Source organism: Condylura cristata, unplaced genomic scaffold (assembly GCF_000260355.1).
Source record: "Condylura cristata isolate star-nosed mole 26May11 unplaced genomic scaffold, ConCri1.0 scaffold00008, whole genome shotgun sequence".
NCBI classification, from domain to species: Eukaryota; Metazoa; Chordata; class Mammalia; order Eulipotyphla; family Talpidae; genus Condylura; species Condylura cristata.
The window spans coordinates 16,962,178-16,974,391 of NW_004567109.1; the positions used below are offsets into that span (position 1 = coordinate 16,962,178).

At 56.3% G+C, this 12,214-nt stretch overlaps 1 protein-coding gene across 1 annotated transcript in view; it reads right to left on the minus strand.

The window, feature by feature from the left end:
* Positions 1-12,214, minus strand: part of CSMD2 (CUB and Sushi multiple domains 2) — a 460,842-nt gene that overhangs the window by 352,374 nt on the left and 96,254 nt on the right. The window lies entirely within an intron of this gene.

Here is a 12,214-nt window from a genome sequence, read left to right on the forward strand (position 1 = left end):
CCCTTGGGTTTCCTGTTACCTTCCCAGGCTCTTGGCCCTGTGTTACTGCGTTCACCTGCAGGCGGAGCCCCGGCTCAGACCTGCCTGACCGCAGACCCCCAGCCCCCCCACCGCTGCCTCCTCCACTTGCCGGTCTTCGGGACTCCTCCAGCAGCCTGTACCAAGTCCAGACCCTGGATCTGCTGTCCCCTGGGCTTCTTGAGCCTAGAACGGGACCCCTTGCCCTTCCAGACACGCGAGCTAAAAGTTCAGCCCTTCCAGAGTCAGTGTCCTGAGTCAGTTTTCATCACTATTGCCCGTCCCTTCCGCCAGCCCCCTGCCAACGCCCCAGGGTGGTCCCACCCATGCCGCTGCTTCCTGAGGACTCGGGCTTCCTCCTCCAGGTTTCCCCCTTTAAACTTGGAGCAATCCTACCCATTCTCTAGACAGCTGACAGACCGAGCTGCTTCCTCTGCAAGCCCACGAGAAGCCCCCATAACTACAGGCGATCCCGCAGCCACGCATGACCCCACATTCCCTGCAATGCAATCGCCGGGCCTCTGAGCTGGCCCTGCACCTGGCTCCTGCATGTCTCCCTCAGGCCTGAAATTCAGCCTCTCTGGACCCTTCTGTCACCCCTAGTACAGTGCATCTGGTGTGTGCATACCCACTTAGATGTATGCCATGAGTCCTCATGTGGGCCCGCTTGGAGAGGGTGGACGCCAAGGCAGACAGAGCTGGGAAGCCAGGGGTTGGCACAGTTGGACAAGACTCAGGGTTTACAGCAAAGATGGGCTGCTAATGGCTCCAGGAGCAGGGCCTGGAAGTCAGGAGTCAGCCCCCGGTCAGGGCCTGGAAGTCAGGAGTCAGCCCCCGGTCAGGGCCTGGAAGTCAGGAGTCAGCCCCGGTTCTCGTTCTCCCTAGTGCAGTCAAGGGGCCGTACCCCCGCCAGACCTAGCCTGCTGCCATCCTGGGGAGCCGGGAGTGTACGTGGCATGGAACCTTGACCCAGGGTCCTGGGATCTCTCCCTCACAGTCTGGGAAGGACTTGGGGGTGTGGGGGTGTGTGGGGGGGTGGCGCTGAGAGCCTGTATCCCCAAGAAATGGTTGTCAACCCCATCACTGTCGCTGATCATTCCCCAAAGTGAGACAGTCTCTTAATTCTGGCTCCTGACTGCCCACAACCTAGAGCCCCAGCTTCACGGACCCTCGGGTCTTCAGCCGTCTGCAGACTCCGGCTTCCTTCTTCCCTTGCCCTGGCTCTGACCTCCACCCAGGGTCTGTCCTGCACCTCTGCGCCCCGCCCGCCCCTGTCATGAGGCTGGTCAGTCAGCCCCCCAGGGCTGGAGGAGGCCCTGCAGCAGGCCGAGTTCTCTGCCCTTCCTCCAGCAAGGTGACAAGGATCCACGTGAGGGCCGCGCCGTGGCCCTCCCACTGCCATCTGCTCAGGAGGCACACTGGCTTCCGGGCGCTGCTCGTACACTCGTTAGACCACAGTGCTCCAGCCATGCGGGCGGATCGGGGCCCAGCACCCCCAGCCGCATCTCCCTCACACTGGGAGATGGTGCCTTCATACAAGTAACCTCCGTCCCACTCCAGGCTGCAGTGCCCACTCTGGGACAGGAACCTCGACCTTCCTGATGGCCAAGAACAATGGACGTCCTCTCAGGCCTTCTACTGCCTGCCCACTGGAGTTTCCACCACAGGTTCCCTGCCCCCCATCCCACTCCCTTCCTCACCAGCCCTCCACACCCCCCTCCAGTCACCGGCCTTTGGCACAAATCCAGTCATTATACTCAAGGGTCTTGGTGTCCTCGATGCTGGGAGAGCAGCTTCTTCGCCAGGTAGACACTCAGCCTCGGCCATCTGGCCAGGTTTCTCCTGTTCCTCAGCTTACAGTGCCCCTCTGGGATTGCCACTTCTCTTTCCCTGGCCTCTCGATCTGCCCCTTCTGCCCCAGACCTCTGTTTTTGCTGCCACCACCTCTGAAACAATCTCCTGTCCTTCCCCATCTGGGAACATCCAACTCAGCTTGCCAAGACCCAGCTCCAATGTGACTCTGGGAAGCCTTCCCCTTTCCTCCAAGGACCTGGCAACCTGAGGGATCTGTGCTCACCTCCGTGAAGACACTGAGCGTGAGGAGCAGCTGGAGGGCCCCCGACAGGAAAGGCCAGGAGAACAGGAGCAGCAGGTAGACAGGGCGGGCGGGCTGAGGGGCTCAGGAGGACCTGAGGATGACGTGGTGGGCAGTGTGTGGGGGCCGGAGAGCACTGCAGTCACAGGGGGGTAGAGTGGCCGAGTTTGGTGGCTCACTAGAGAACTGCTGGTATTTAACGGGAAAATGACGGAGCAGAGTCGGGCCTGATAAGGACGACGACAGTGGCGCAGAAGACGCTGAATCAAGCTCTTTTCTCTCTGGGACCTTTTCAGAATTTCCCGCGCCCAGCGGTGCTCTGACCCCTTTGCCTGGCTCACATCCTCCTCACTTCACCGCCCTCGCTTGTTCTCACCCCCTTTACATCACTGTCGGCAGCTGCCATCATTTCGTGTGCTCGGGACTGTTTTGGTTGTTTATCCCCCTTCCCACGAGTGTGTGACTCCACGAGGACAGAGCCTGCTGGGCATCTGTCGCCCTGTGCACGACCGGCACAGCAGACACTCAATCCTGAGCGGAGTGAATGAGACGCGGGCTGTGGGCGGGTGAGCGAGAGGACCAGGGTGACCTAAGCGCACTCGCCTTCTGCGAGTGTATGCTTTTCAGGGAACTCCCTACAGAGGCACCCGTCCCTTAGACGTCCCCTCAGCCAGCAGGCATTTGTCAAGTGGCTGCTTGTGGCAAACGCAGTTCGCTGTGCACCAGAATTCACTCTTCCTCCTTAGGGCGCACAGCTGAGGACAGCTCCATGCATTCTTTGAGTTGTTCTCTCCGATGAAATGTGGGCACAGGTGCTCGTTGCCACTTCCAGCTTGGCTGATAGCCATCTCCTTGCAGTAGCCTCCATGTTTGTGCCATGTCAGCTGGAGAAAGCTGAACAGACCCTGGGTGATGGTGGGTCTCCGCGATAGGAACAGCATCACCCTGAGTCACCAAGTAGCAGAGAGTTACCCCATGCCGAATACCTGCGCTGGGCTGACGCTGGTGGAGGCGTGAGTTCTGTGAACTGAGCACTGGGGACCTGGGGGTCTTCTGATTGCCACGCTGGCTTCCTGTTCTCGTTCTCGGTTCTGGGGCCTCATGGCCAGCATAGCCAGGGCCAGCTTACCTCAGGTGCTCTGAGTCCTGGCTGTCTTGCAGAGCGCGCAGGGGAAGCTCGGCTGACCTGGGAGCTTGGCCCTCTCTGAGCTTTCAGCAGGAGCCATCTCTTCTGTTTATGCAGCCCGTAGCCCTTTCTGAGGCCCATGGATTCAGACTCCAAGTGAATCTTCATTTTGGGGTTGGGGGGCCTTCTTAACAGTAAGTTACAGAGCACAGGCCTGTCAGCCTCGCAGGTAGATGTGGATACTCAGTGCCTTTGCCCAGCAGAGCAGACCTGTGAGCCCAGCCCCCTGTCCAAACCATCCCGCTCTGATGAGGAGGCTGCCTATGAAAGCTGACTCTGCTCCCTGGGGTGGACAGACTGATTTCATCAGGAGAGAGCTACGGCCATGTCCAGACTCATCAGATCACTTGCTGGAACTTCCTGTGGCTGTGGCTTGATGCTCTGTTAGGTGCCAACCCCTCCCTCCTCCCAACTGCCTCCCATGCTGGAGGCAGAGGGAGGCATTAAAGTGCAGTAAAGGGCTGAGCATCTCAGCATCACCCCCTACTGGCCGGGTCTTGAATAAATCCCTGCAACCCTGAGGCAGTTTTCTCATCAAGAAAACAGCTCCTTCTTGGAGAGTTATGCTGTTTCAACTGCCTAAGGGGAAAACTACTGCAAAGGGTAGCTGGGGGCCAAGTTGGATCATCTTTGCCAAGTGCCCAGTGTGATGCCTGGCACAGAACAGGGGCTAGTCCAAATTCTGCAAACCACCCACCCCGTTCCTGACTATGAAGTAAGCGCTAACGGGAGCCCAGTCCTGCCCACGAAGGAACTAAGAAACAGCATGAAATAGCTTGCTGGAGGTTGCTGAACTGCTAAGTGACACACTGAGATTCACTCTGTTACCCCTGCCTGCCTTTCACAGCTGATGGACACGGGGTGGCCGTGGAAGCTTGCAGGGCCCGGGCCTCATCTGGGACAGCAGGAGAGGCGAGGGGCATGTCGGGTACCGCGCAGGACACACTGACCTAACCTGGCCACTCTGATGAGACACGGGTGTGAGCAAGCCTGGCATAGAGAAGGAGGAGGTATATTTGCTGCACGGTTGTCCACAGTCACCACCCCAGCGTCTGTGGGTGAATGGATGGAGGAACAAACGGTCACCAGGAGCAGTGACTCCAACCCAAGAGAGGGATGAAGAATGAGGGCCGTTGGGTCTCCTAGACACTGATTCACTCCTTTAGCTTAACGTCCAGAACCACATCAAGAACAGAGTGAAAGAGGAACAGAAACTCTTCAGGTACGCAAAGACCTTCTGGGTATTTGAAGGGTGGGTAACTGGTGACACCCTACCGACCGAATAAGGGGTTGTACACCGAGACACTGCCTACCACCTCTACTGCCTTGGCTGGGCTCCCTCCCCCCACCAGAAGTGAGCCCAGGAAACCTGCAGAACCTGGCAGACTTGAACAAACATCAGTAAAGGCGCTGGCTTCCTGGGGAACCCAGCCCACTCCTGAAAACAAAGACTGAAACGAAAGGTGGCAAACCTATGCAGTAGAATACCATTCAGTCTTGGGGAGAGAGGAAGGTCTGCTCTAACGAGGTACACCTTGAGATCTTATGTTCAGTGAAATAAGCCAGGCACAGATGGAAAATTATGATCCCATGCATATGGGTACCCAGATCAGTCACATTCGGAGAAGCAGAGAGCAGAAAGGGGAATCCCAGGGAGGAGTGGGGTACTAAGATGGAGTTCCATCTGGGAAGATGAAAGCATCATGGAGAGGGCAGGGTGGGGCGGAGGGGCGGGGGTAGCCACACGAGAATGCACCTGCCACCACTGAGACATACACGGAAGCAGCGTTAAGATGGGGAGATTTTTTAGGGCTGTGGCTCCATGGTTAGAAATGACAATTACAAAAAGGAGAAGGCAAAGATGCCCCTGGCCCATGCACCATGGACCCAGCCTCCCAGCTGCCCTGGGAAGGCAGAGGGGGCTCCTGAGGGAGCAGGGCCCCTGAGTCGCCCTGCCCAGGTCTCCACCCGCCTCCCTCCTGCCCCATTTCCAATTCCGGAATTATGTATCATCAAGGAGCTGCCAGAGATGGAATGTGAATTAGGAGCGCAGCTTGATTTGGCTTTATCTTGTCTTCCCCCATGAGGCGCCGCCCAAGTGGGGCGGGGTGGCCGAGCACCGAGCCTTGTTGTGAGTTGTCTCCACGCAGGAGGCTGAGGCAGGCATCCGGGGCCTGTGTAGAAGCTTCTCACTCCAGGAAATAATTACTCCATGTCCCTTTGAGTTGGCCCAAAAAATAGAACACCGAGAAAACAGTGTGATTATACCTTCTTAATCAGTCTCCCCGTTTAACCCGGGGCATTACTCGAAGGCCTCGGCAGACAGGCCAGGCTTCAGGCTCTGACTCCCACCAGCAGAAGGCCAGCACGAGTCTGGCAGGTGGCAGCGGCCTCAGTCTTCCCATCTGTGGAGTGAGGCCAGGGTGCTGCAGTGTGGGGTCACGGTGAGGGCGCTCCACCACCACACACCTGGGGACTGGCACATCTGTGCTCACGTGTGGGGCCGGTGTGTTTATTCTTCCATCATCATTGCCATCAATTCTAAAGCATTGCTTTGTAAAGATCAACGCTGGTATCAGACAAAACAAAGTGCAGAGTTCAATTCACTTTCTGTTGCCCCCTCTCCATTCAAGTATCCCACGGGCAGGTGCTGCCCTAGCTGCACTGGTGTGTTGTCCTCCTTGGGGTCTGGGTGAGGCAGGATGCCCCCTCTTGTGCAGGTGCCGTGGACAGGCTCACCTGCAGATCCAGAGCCCAGGCCAACCCCGGCTTCACATTCTGTGTGACGGTGGCCTTGATTTATTTTTTGCAGTTGTAGAAAAAGACACATCACATGGAAATGACCACTGAGCTTAGTGATCTCTGACATCTCCCACACAGAGTGGGATTAGAACTTTCTGGATTGGAAGGCAGGGCTGGGGACAGTGCCAGGTCCAGCTCTGTCAGTGACTGGACTTGTAGACGCTCACAGGTATTCTGTCCGTCAGCTGCATTTTAACATTCAGGGGTTCTTTTTTGCTTGGCCAGCAGTGATTTATTTTGTTTATTTATTTTGTTATAAAGGTTATTTTGTTTTATTTATTTTCGTAAGTCACTTAAATAACTTGGAACAGAATAGAGTTTTTTAAAACACACGTACCTCCTTTAGTGAAATAAACCAAAATTACTTCGCTAGAAATCATTTACAAGTTGCCATCTTAACCATTTCTGAGGCAGAGCTCGGCAGTACTAAGTCATTCATTCAGCAGCCAGTTGCCAGCACCCACAGAACACTTTCTGTCTTGCAAAGCTGAAACTCCAGGTCCCATCTCTCCAGCTTCCAGCCCTGGCGACAGGCCTCCCGTCCACCCCAGGGAGATGATCACCTGTCACCACTAGGCACAGCGCCCTCAAGGTCCGCCCCTGGGGGAGCACGGCAGACAGGTGGACGTCTGCGTTTTAACTCGCCAGCTACAGATATCACAAAAGCCCGCGTAGTCGTTAGAAGAGTGGGATCCATCCTGTTGCTCAGGGCAAGACCCTAGGAATAGTCCAGCATTCTCTCCCCTATGCTCGCATCCACGCCATCAGGGAGACTCGCTGACCATTTCTGAGTCCAGGAACTTGACTCAATTCCGGGGCCACCTCCACGGCCCTCACCCTCAGTACCCCTCACCTGGGTCCCTGCAGCAAGTACCCGACTTCTTTCCTCTCTGGTCCCCACAGTGCCATTCCTCACCCAGGAACGGCAGTTATCTTCCAAAACACAAGTTAGAGCCTGCACCGCTCCTGCTCAAAACATGCCAAGGCCTCTGATCTTCAGATAAAACTGTACTCCTTGGTACTCCTTGGTACTTACTTGGTCAACTGTTGCTTTTCCCAGTTCCTTATTTGCCACGCTCCCCTGTCCCCTACAGGCCCTTCCTGCTGCTCTTCAAACTCACCAGCCAGTTTCTACCTCAGGGCCTTTGCATTAGCTGTACCTTCTCTCTGGCACAGGTTTTTCTCCAGCTGTCCACTTGGCTGTCTGCTTAACTGTCACCTCCTCAGTGAGAGGCCTCCCCTTATCAAAAATCAAAAAGGTCCCTAGGTCCTCTCTGAAGCACTGTCCATTTTAGTTCTTTGCATGACAAAGCAACTGGAACTTTCCCCTTTTGTTTGGGGTCTTTCTCTCTCCTCTAGAACGTAAGCTCCAGACCAGCAGGGACCCTGCTGGGTAGTATATACCCAGAGCCTGGCGCAAGCCTGGCACAGTCATCGCTCAATAGATATTTGTTGAGTGAATTGACAAATGAGCAATTAGTCATAATGTACACAAAGCACCTCGCGTGGGGTCTGGCAAGAAGTCATACTCGGTGGCAGTTATGATGATCACCGTTGTCACTATAATTATAACCCTGGACCTCCTGCCGTGTTGATATGGGAAGCCAGTCCTGGCTTTAAGCGGGTTTAAAACAGTAAATGTCCAGGACTTTCTGCGCTGGGATGGGAGCTGGAATTCATCAAAGCGGCTGAGGACACGGCCTCAGCCAAGTCCATGGTCCGGGCCTGACATCCATGAATTCTACAGCAGCCGAAACCTCCCCTGGCTGGGCAAAGACATCAAGACCGCCGCTCGAAGAAGGCCCAGGAAGGGCGGGGTGGCGATGGGCCAGGGGTACAGGCCGAGTGGGAAGGCAGCATGGAGGCACCAGTCACACAGAAGGCAGCATGGAGGCACCAGTCACCCCCAGTGAGTGAGAGCAGACCCACATGGTGCTGCAGGTCTGGGCTCCTGGGCAGGGCCACTGCCCAGCTGGCTGCTGTCTGTACAGGTGCCCGGAGCTGTTGACCAGACCGCCGGCCCTGAGCCTGCTGCTAGACCCATGAACCCACCAGGTGCGTGTTGGGGGTGCTGCTTTGTGCCTATGGACATCGTCCAAAAAAGACGCTGCCCGAAAAAAATAATCAAACAGCTCTTTAAGTGAGGCTTCACGCAGGGTTTCCAAGGCAACGCTTTATGAAACAGCAGTGGGAACTTTGGTGGGCTCTTCTCTCCCTGACTGTAACAGGAACCCTCTCTCCAGCGTGTGCTTTGCCAAAACATCAGCTCCTCCTAGCTTCTGGACCTGGAGCCGATGAAGTACCCCTCCTGCACCTCAGTTTGCTCACTTGTAAATGGGGAGAATGACAGCATCTGTCCTATAGGGTTGTTTGGAGAATTGAATGACTTGCCGAGAAGGATAGCAGAGTCTGAGATGGTCCCAAGAATCCCACCACCCGGCCAGAATCCCCATGCCATGTGGCCCCGGCGGCTGGGCCAGTGCGTTCCGCAGCAGTCATGAGAAGCTGGCGCAGCTGGTGCTCCGCAGACAGTGGTATGGTGGCTGTGTGCCGTCCTGCCCTGGCAGCACCCAGTGCTCCTGGAGCCTCCCCAGCGGCTGGGTGATGCTCAGGCCCCGCTGTGCACAGGGTGACCTGGGCTGCAGCATGAGCTCACAGCACGGCTTCTGCTCCCAGTGAAGTGATGTCTGGAAACAGCGTGCTGTTGAGCAGGGCTGAGGAGCAGAGCACAAGCCTGAGGGCTACATGGCCTTTCCTTGTTGCCCCTGAGCTGCCAGGGAAGGCCAAGGAGCAGGCATGGGGCAAGAGGGAGCTCCCAAGGCCATTCAGCTGCCAGAGCAGGGGAACACGACCCCTCAGCCCGGAGCACCCAGGTGCCATGTGCCTTCTCCCTGCTCGCTGCCCAACACAGCGCCAGGCACAGAGGACGCTCTCAGAGGTATGTTGAGTCAAAAGATGGCCAAATGCTTCCATTCCTATTAAAAGAAGAAAGCCCAAACCTTTCCTCCCCACAGCCTGAGGTGGGTTACGGGTTCTGACCTTGGCCCCCTCTACGTTCACCCCATGACCAACTGGGTCCCGGTTTGCCAGTGATGTTTCTGGAGCTCATGCTGGAAGGCCCATGGCCTGGGAACCCCCTGGGTCAGGGCACAGCAGCACAGCGTCCTGTGCCCCCCAGCCCCTTATTCCTGCCACCTGGGTCTTCCTATGGCTTGTCCAACAGTCACGCTCAGAGCCACCCACTCAGGAGCCCTCTCCTCCAAGGAGCCTCTTGGCCGCCCTGTGAGAAAGGAGCCCACTCACTGCTCGTTCCCTGTCCTTGCTTGCTGGACACCACTTATCCCAACCAGAAATTCGATTATCGCCTTGCTGGCTGCTCTCCCTGCCCATCTTCTTCACCCTAAGATGCAACCCTCACCGGACCCCAGGCTCCTTCTGGGTCAGCCTTCCTGGGGCCCCCGAGAATGAATCCCCAGGATGGGTCCTGACCTCACGTCCACGTACTCTGTATTGAAACTGTCTTTCATTTGTCAGGTTTGAGGATTCTCACATCTGCTCTGCCTCTGGCAAGACTCACTCAATTATTCAACACACAAAATCCACGGGAGACGAGACACGCACAGACAGACACTATCAGACCACTGATAGGAACCTAGGTGCTCTTGCACAGCTATTTCATCCTAATTATTCATTCACTTATTTCACAACTCCATGGAGCAGCCTGCGCCAGGCACTGGGGACAGAGACCTGGACCAGACTCAGACCCAGCCTTCAAAGGGCGCATAGCCTTGCGGGCGAGACAGATGTGTAAGCAGAGCATTCTAGCAGACCGGAGGGTGCCGGACCAGAAGCCGCATCAGGGCTGGGGGAACCCGGGGGACCACGATCACTTCCCAAGGAAACAAACTCTCACTTGTCAACTTTCTGAGCCCTAGAGTCAGACGCTTCCTCTCCCAGCTAACACGATGTCTCCAGAGGATGAGAGTTTTGTGGTTCCTTCTTGATGTTTTGCAGAAGTCTACAGTATGATGTCTTTAGATATACCACTAATTGGGGTATATCTGGCTGGAAAGCGACTCTGGGATTAGTGAGATTGGGAGGCAATGCCGCAGGGAGCATCCCACGGGGGTAGGGGTGGAGGGAGTTTCTGGAGGGAGCCACATCTCTGCTTCTTTTTCTGATTCTCTGTTGTCCCCGAAGACCCCATCTCATCCTCCTCTCCTGTTCCCAGTGAACAACAGACCTTGAACCAAAGCCAGCCCACCTGGGTGACAGAGAGCACCAATCCCTCTCTGGCCAGCTGGAGGCCTTTCTTTCCTTTTGGCGCCACTATTTTTTTTGCTGAAGTAACCTTGCACTGTAACATTATGTAAGTGTTAGGTGTGCATCTCTATAAATCAACATGGGTGCCACTTTCACAGGCTAGAGCTTTCAGATCCATGGCTTGGGGAGCTTCCTTGCCTGGCCTCACACACTGTATTCGACAACCCCCCGCAGATTTAGAGGAGTTTGGGGGCTCCGTAGCTGTTTGCCCAGGCACCCTCATTGGCGCCTGCAGTCTGTCCATTTGCCCCAGGTCGAGCCCAGCCTAGTCCCGAGCCTGCTGTCTGCCGCCCGAGTTCCATGGTGTGGCGGGCGGGAGACCCGTGCTTGGTGCCCGTGGCCTGATGCCCTCCGGCCTGTGTGGAAGGCAGTGGACACAGAGGTGTTTCAAGAACAACTGGAGAGGGCAGCAAAGTCAGTGATGGTTCCCGCCACAGCCCTGGAGTCAGACACGGGGCTCCCACTGCAGTTTGTGACTGAGAAATAGCTGCGCCTCTCCGTCCTGCAGCAGTCTCAACTGTGAAATGGGAATGGCTACACCAGGGGACGGGAGGGGCTGGACTACACGGGAGGGTGGCAAGCTCTCATCACAGACATGGCACATTCGAGTGCTCCATAGCTGGATCACTGGCTGTGGGCTGCAGGCTGAAACCCCTCCCAGCAAGCTCGGGCACAGAGGACAGCAAGACGGTGTTCAGGCGCCTTGGTTGGGGCTCAGCGGCCTCACTCACAACTGACAGCTTTTTTGTGGGCTGCTTTTCTTTGCAGGCTTCATCCACTTTTAATGAGGGTGAGTGGATCTGCCTGGAAGCAGTCCCCGGGGAGGAGGAGCGGGCTCCAGCCGTGGGCAGTGTTGCTATTTAGGGGGCTTGCTCTCTCACCCGCAAGGCCAGAGGGGCGGGGTGGGGGGCGTGGGAAGATTTAATCTGGGCAGAGAATGTGCAAATGCACCTGCTCCACGGAGCCAGACACCGCCCAGCAGGGGCAGTGAGGTCAGCCTGGCTTCTCGGAGGGGTTTCTACGCAGGATTCACTTCGACAAACACCTGATTTACAAACAAGCTGCAGGGATGGATGGATTTCTACTGCTTTGCTCAAATGCTCCAACAGCTTCCTCAGCAGAGTAAACATTGACGTCCTTGTAACCGCCTGTGAGGCCCCATACTTAGTCTTCTTCCTCCGCCTCCTCCAGACCACTCACCCTGGCTGACCCTTCCTGCCTTTGCACTTGTGGCTCCCTCCTCTGAAGACCAGAAGTTTGCACTCCTTCACCTCATTCACATGTCTCAACTCCCCCATCTCCACTTCCTGCTGATTTTCCTCCAAAGCATTTATAGGCATCTAAGAGGTTCTATAGCAACTGAGTTGCACTGTTCACAAGCTCTAGAATGTGGGGAAGAGGGTCCTGTCTGCTTGGTTCTGTCCTGTCTGTATCGTCTGGAGCAGTGTCTGGCCTGTGGTTGGCCTTCAGTAAATAATGTTTGATGATTGAGTAGGTGAAGGAAGGGCCGGTGCCCGCGCAGCGCAGTGCAGATGCTGGCAGCAGGGCTGAGAGTTGAAACCCCACCGTCTTGGGCCTTCTGGGCCCTGGTTCCCTAGGCGGCCTCTCCAAGGCAAGCCTGACCGTATCGCCCACCTCCTTAAAGTGCCTCTCAGCCCCGCCCCATGGCCTGCACTGACCCTAAGCCTTCCCAGGCAGGGCGAGCCACAGGAAAGTGTGGCATCATTATCTGATGGACGTTCCCCCTCACCCTCGAGGCAACCTTCGAGATAAAGGCCACACTCCTGGCA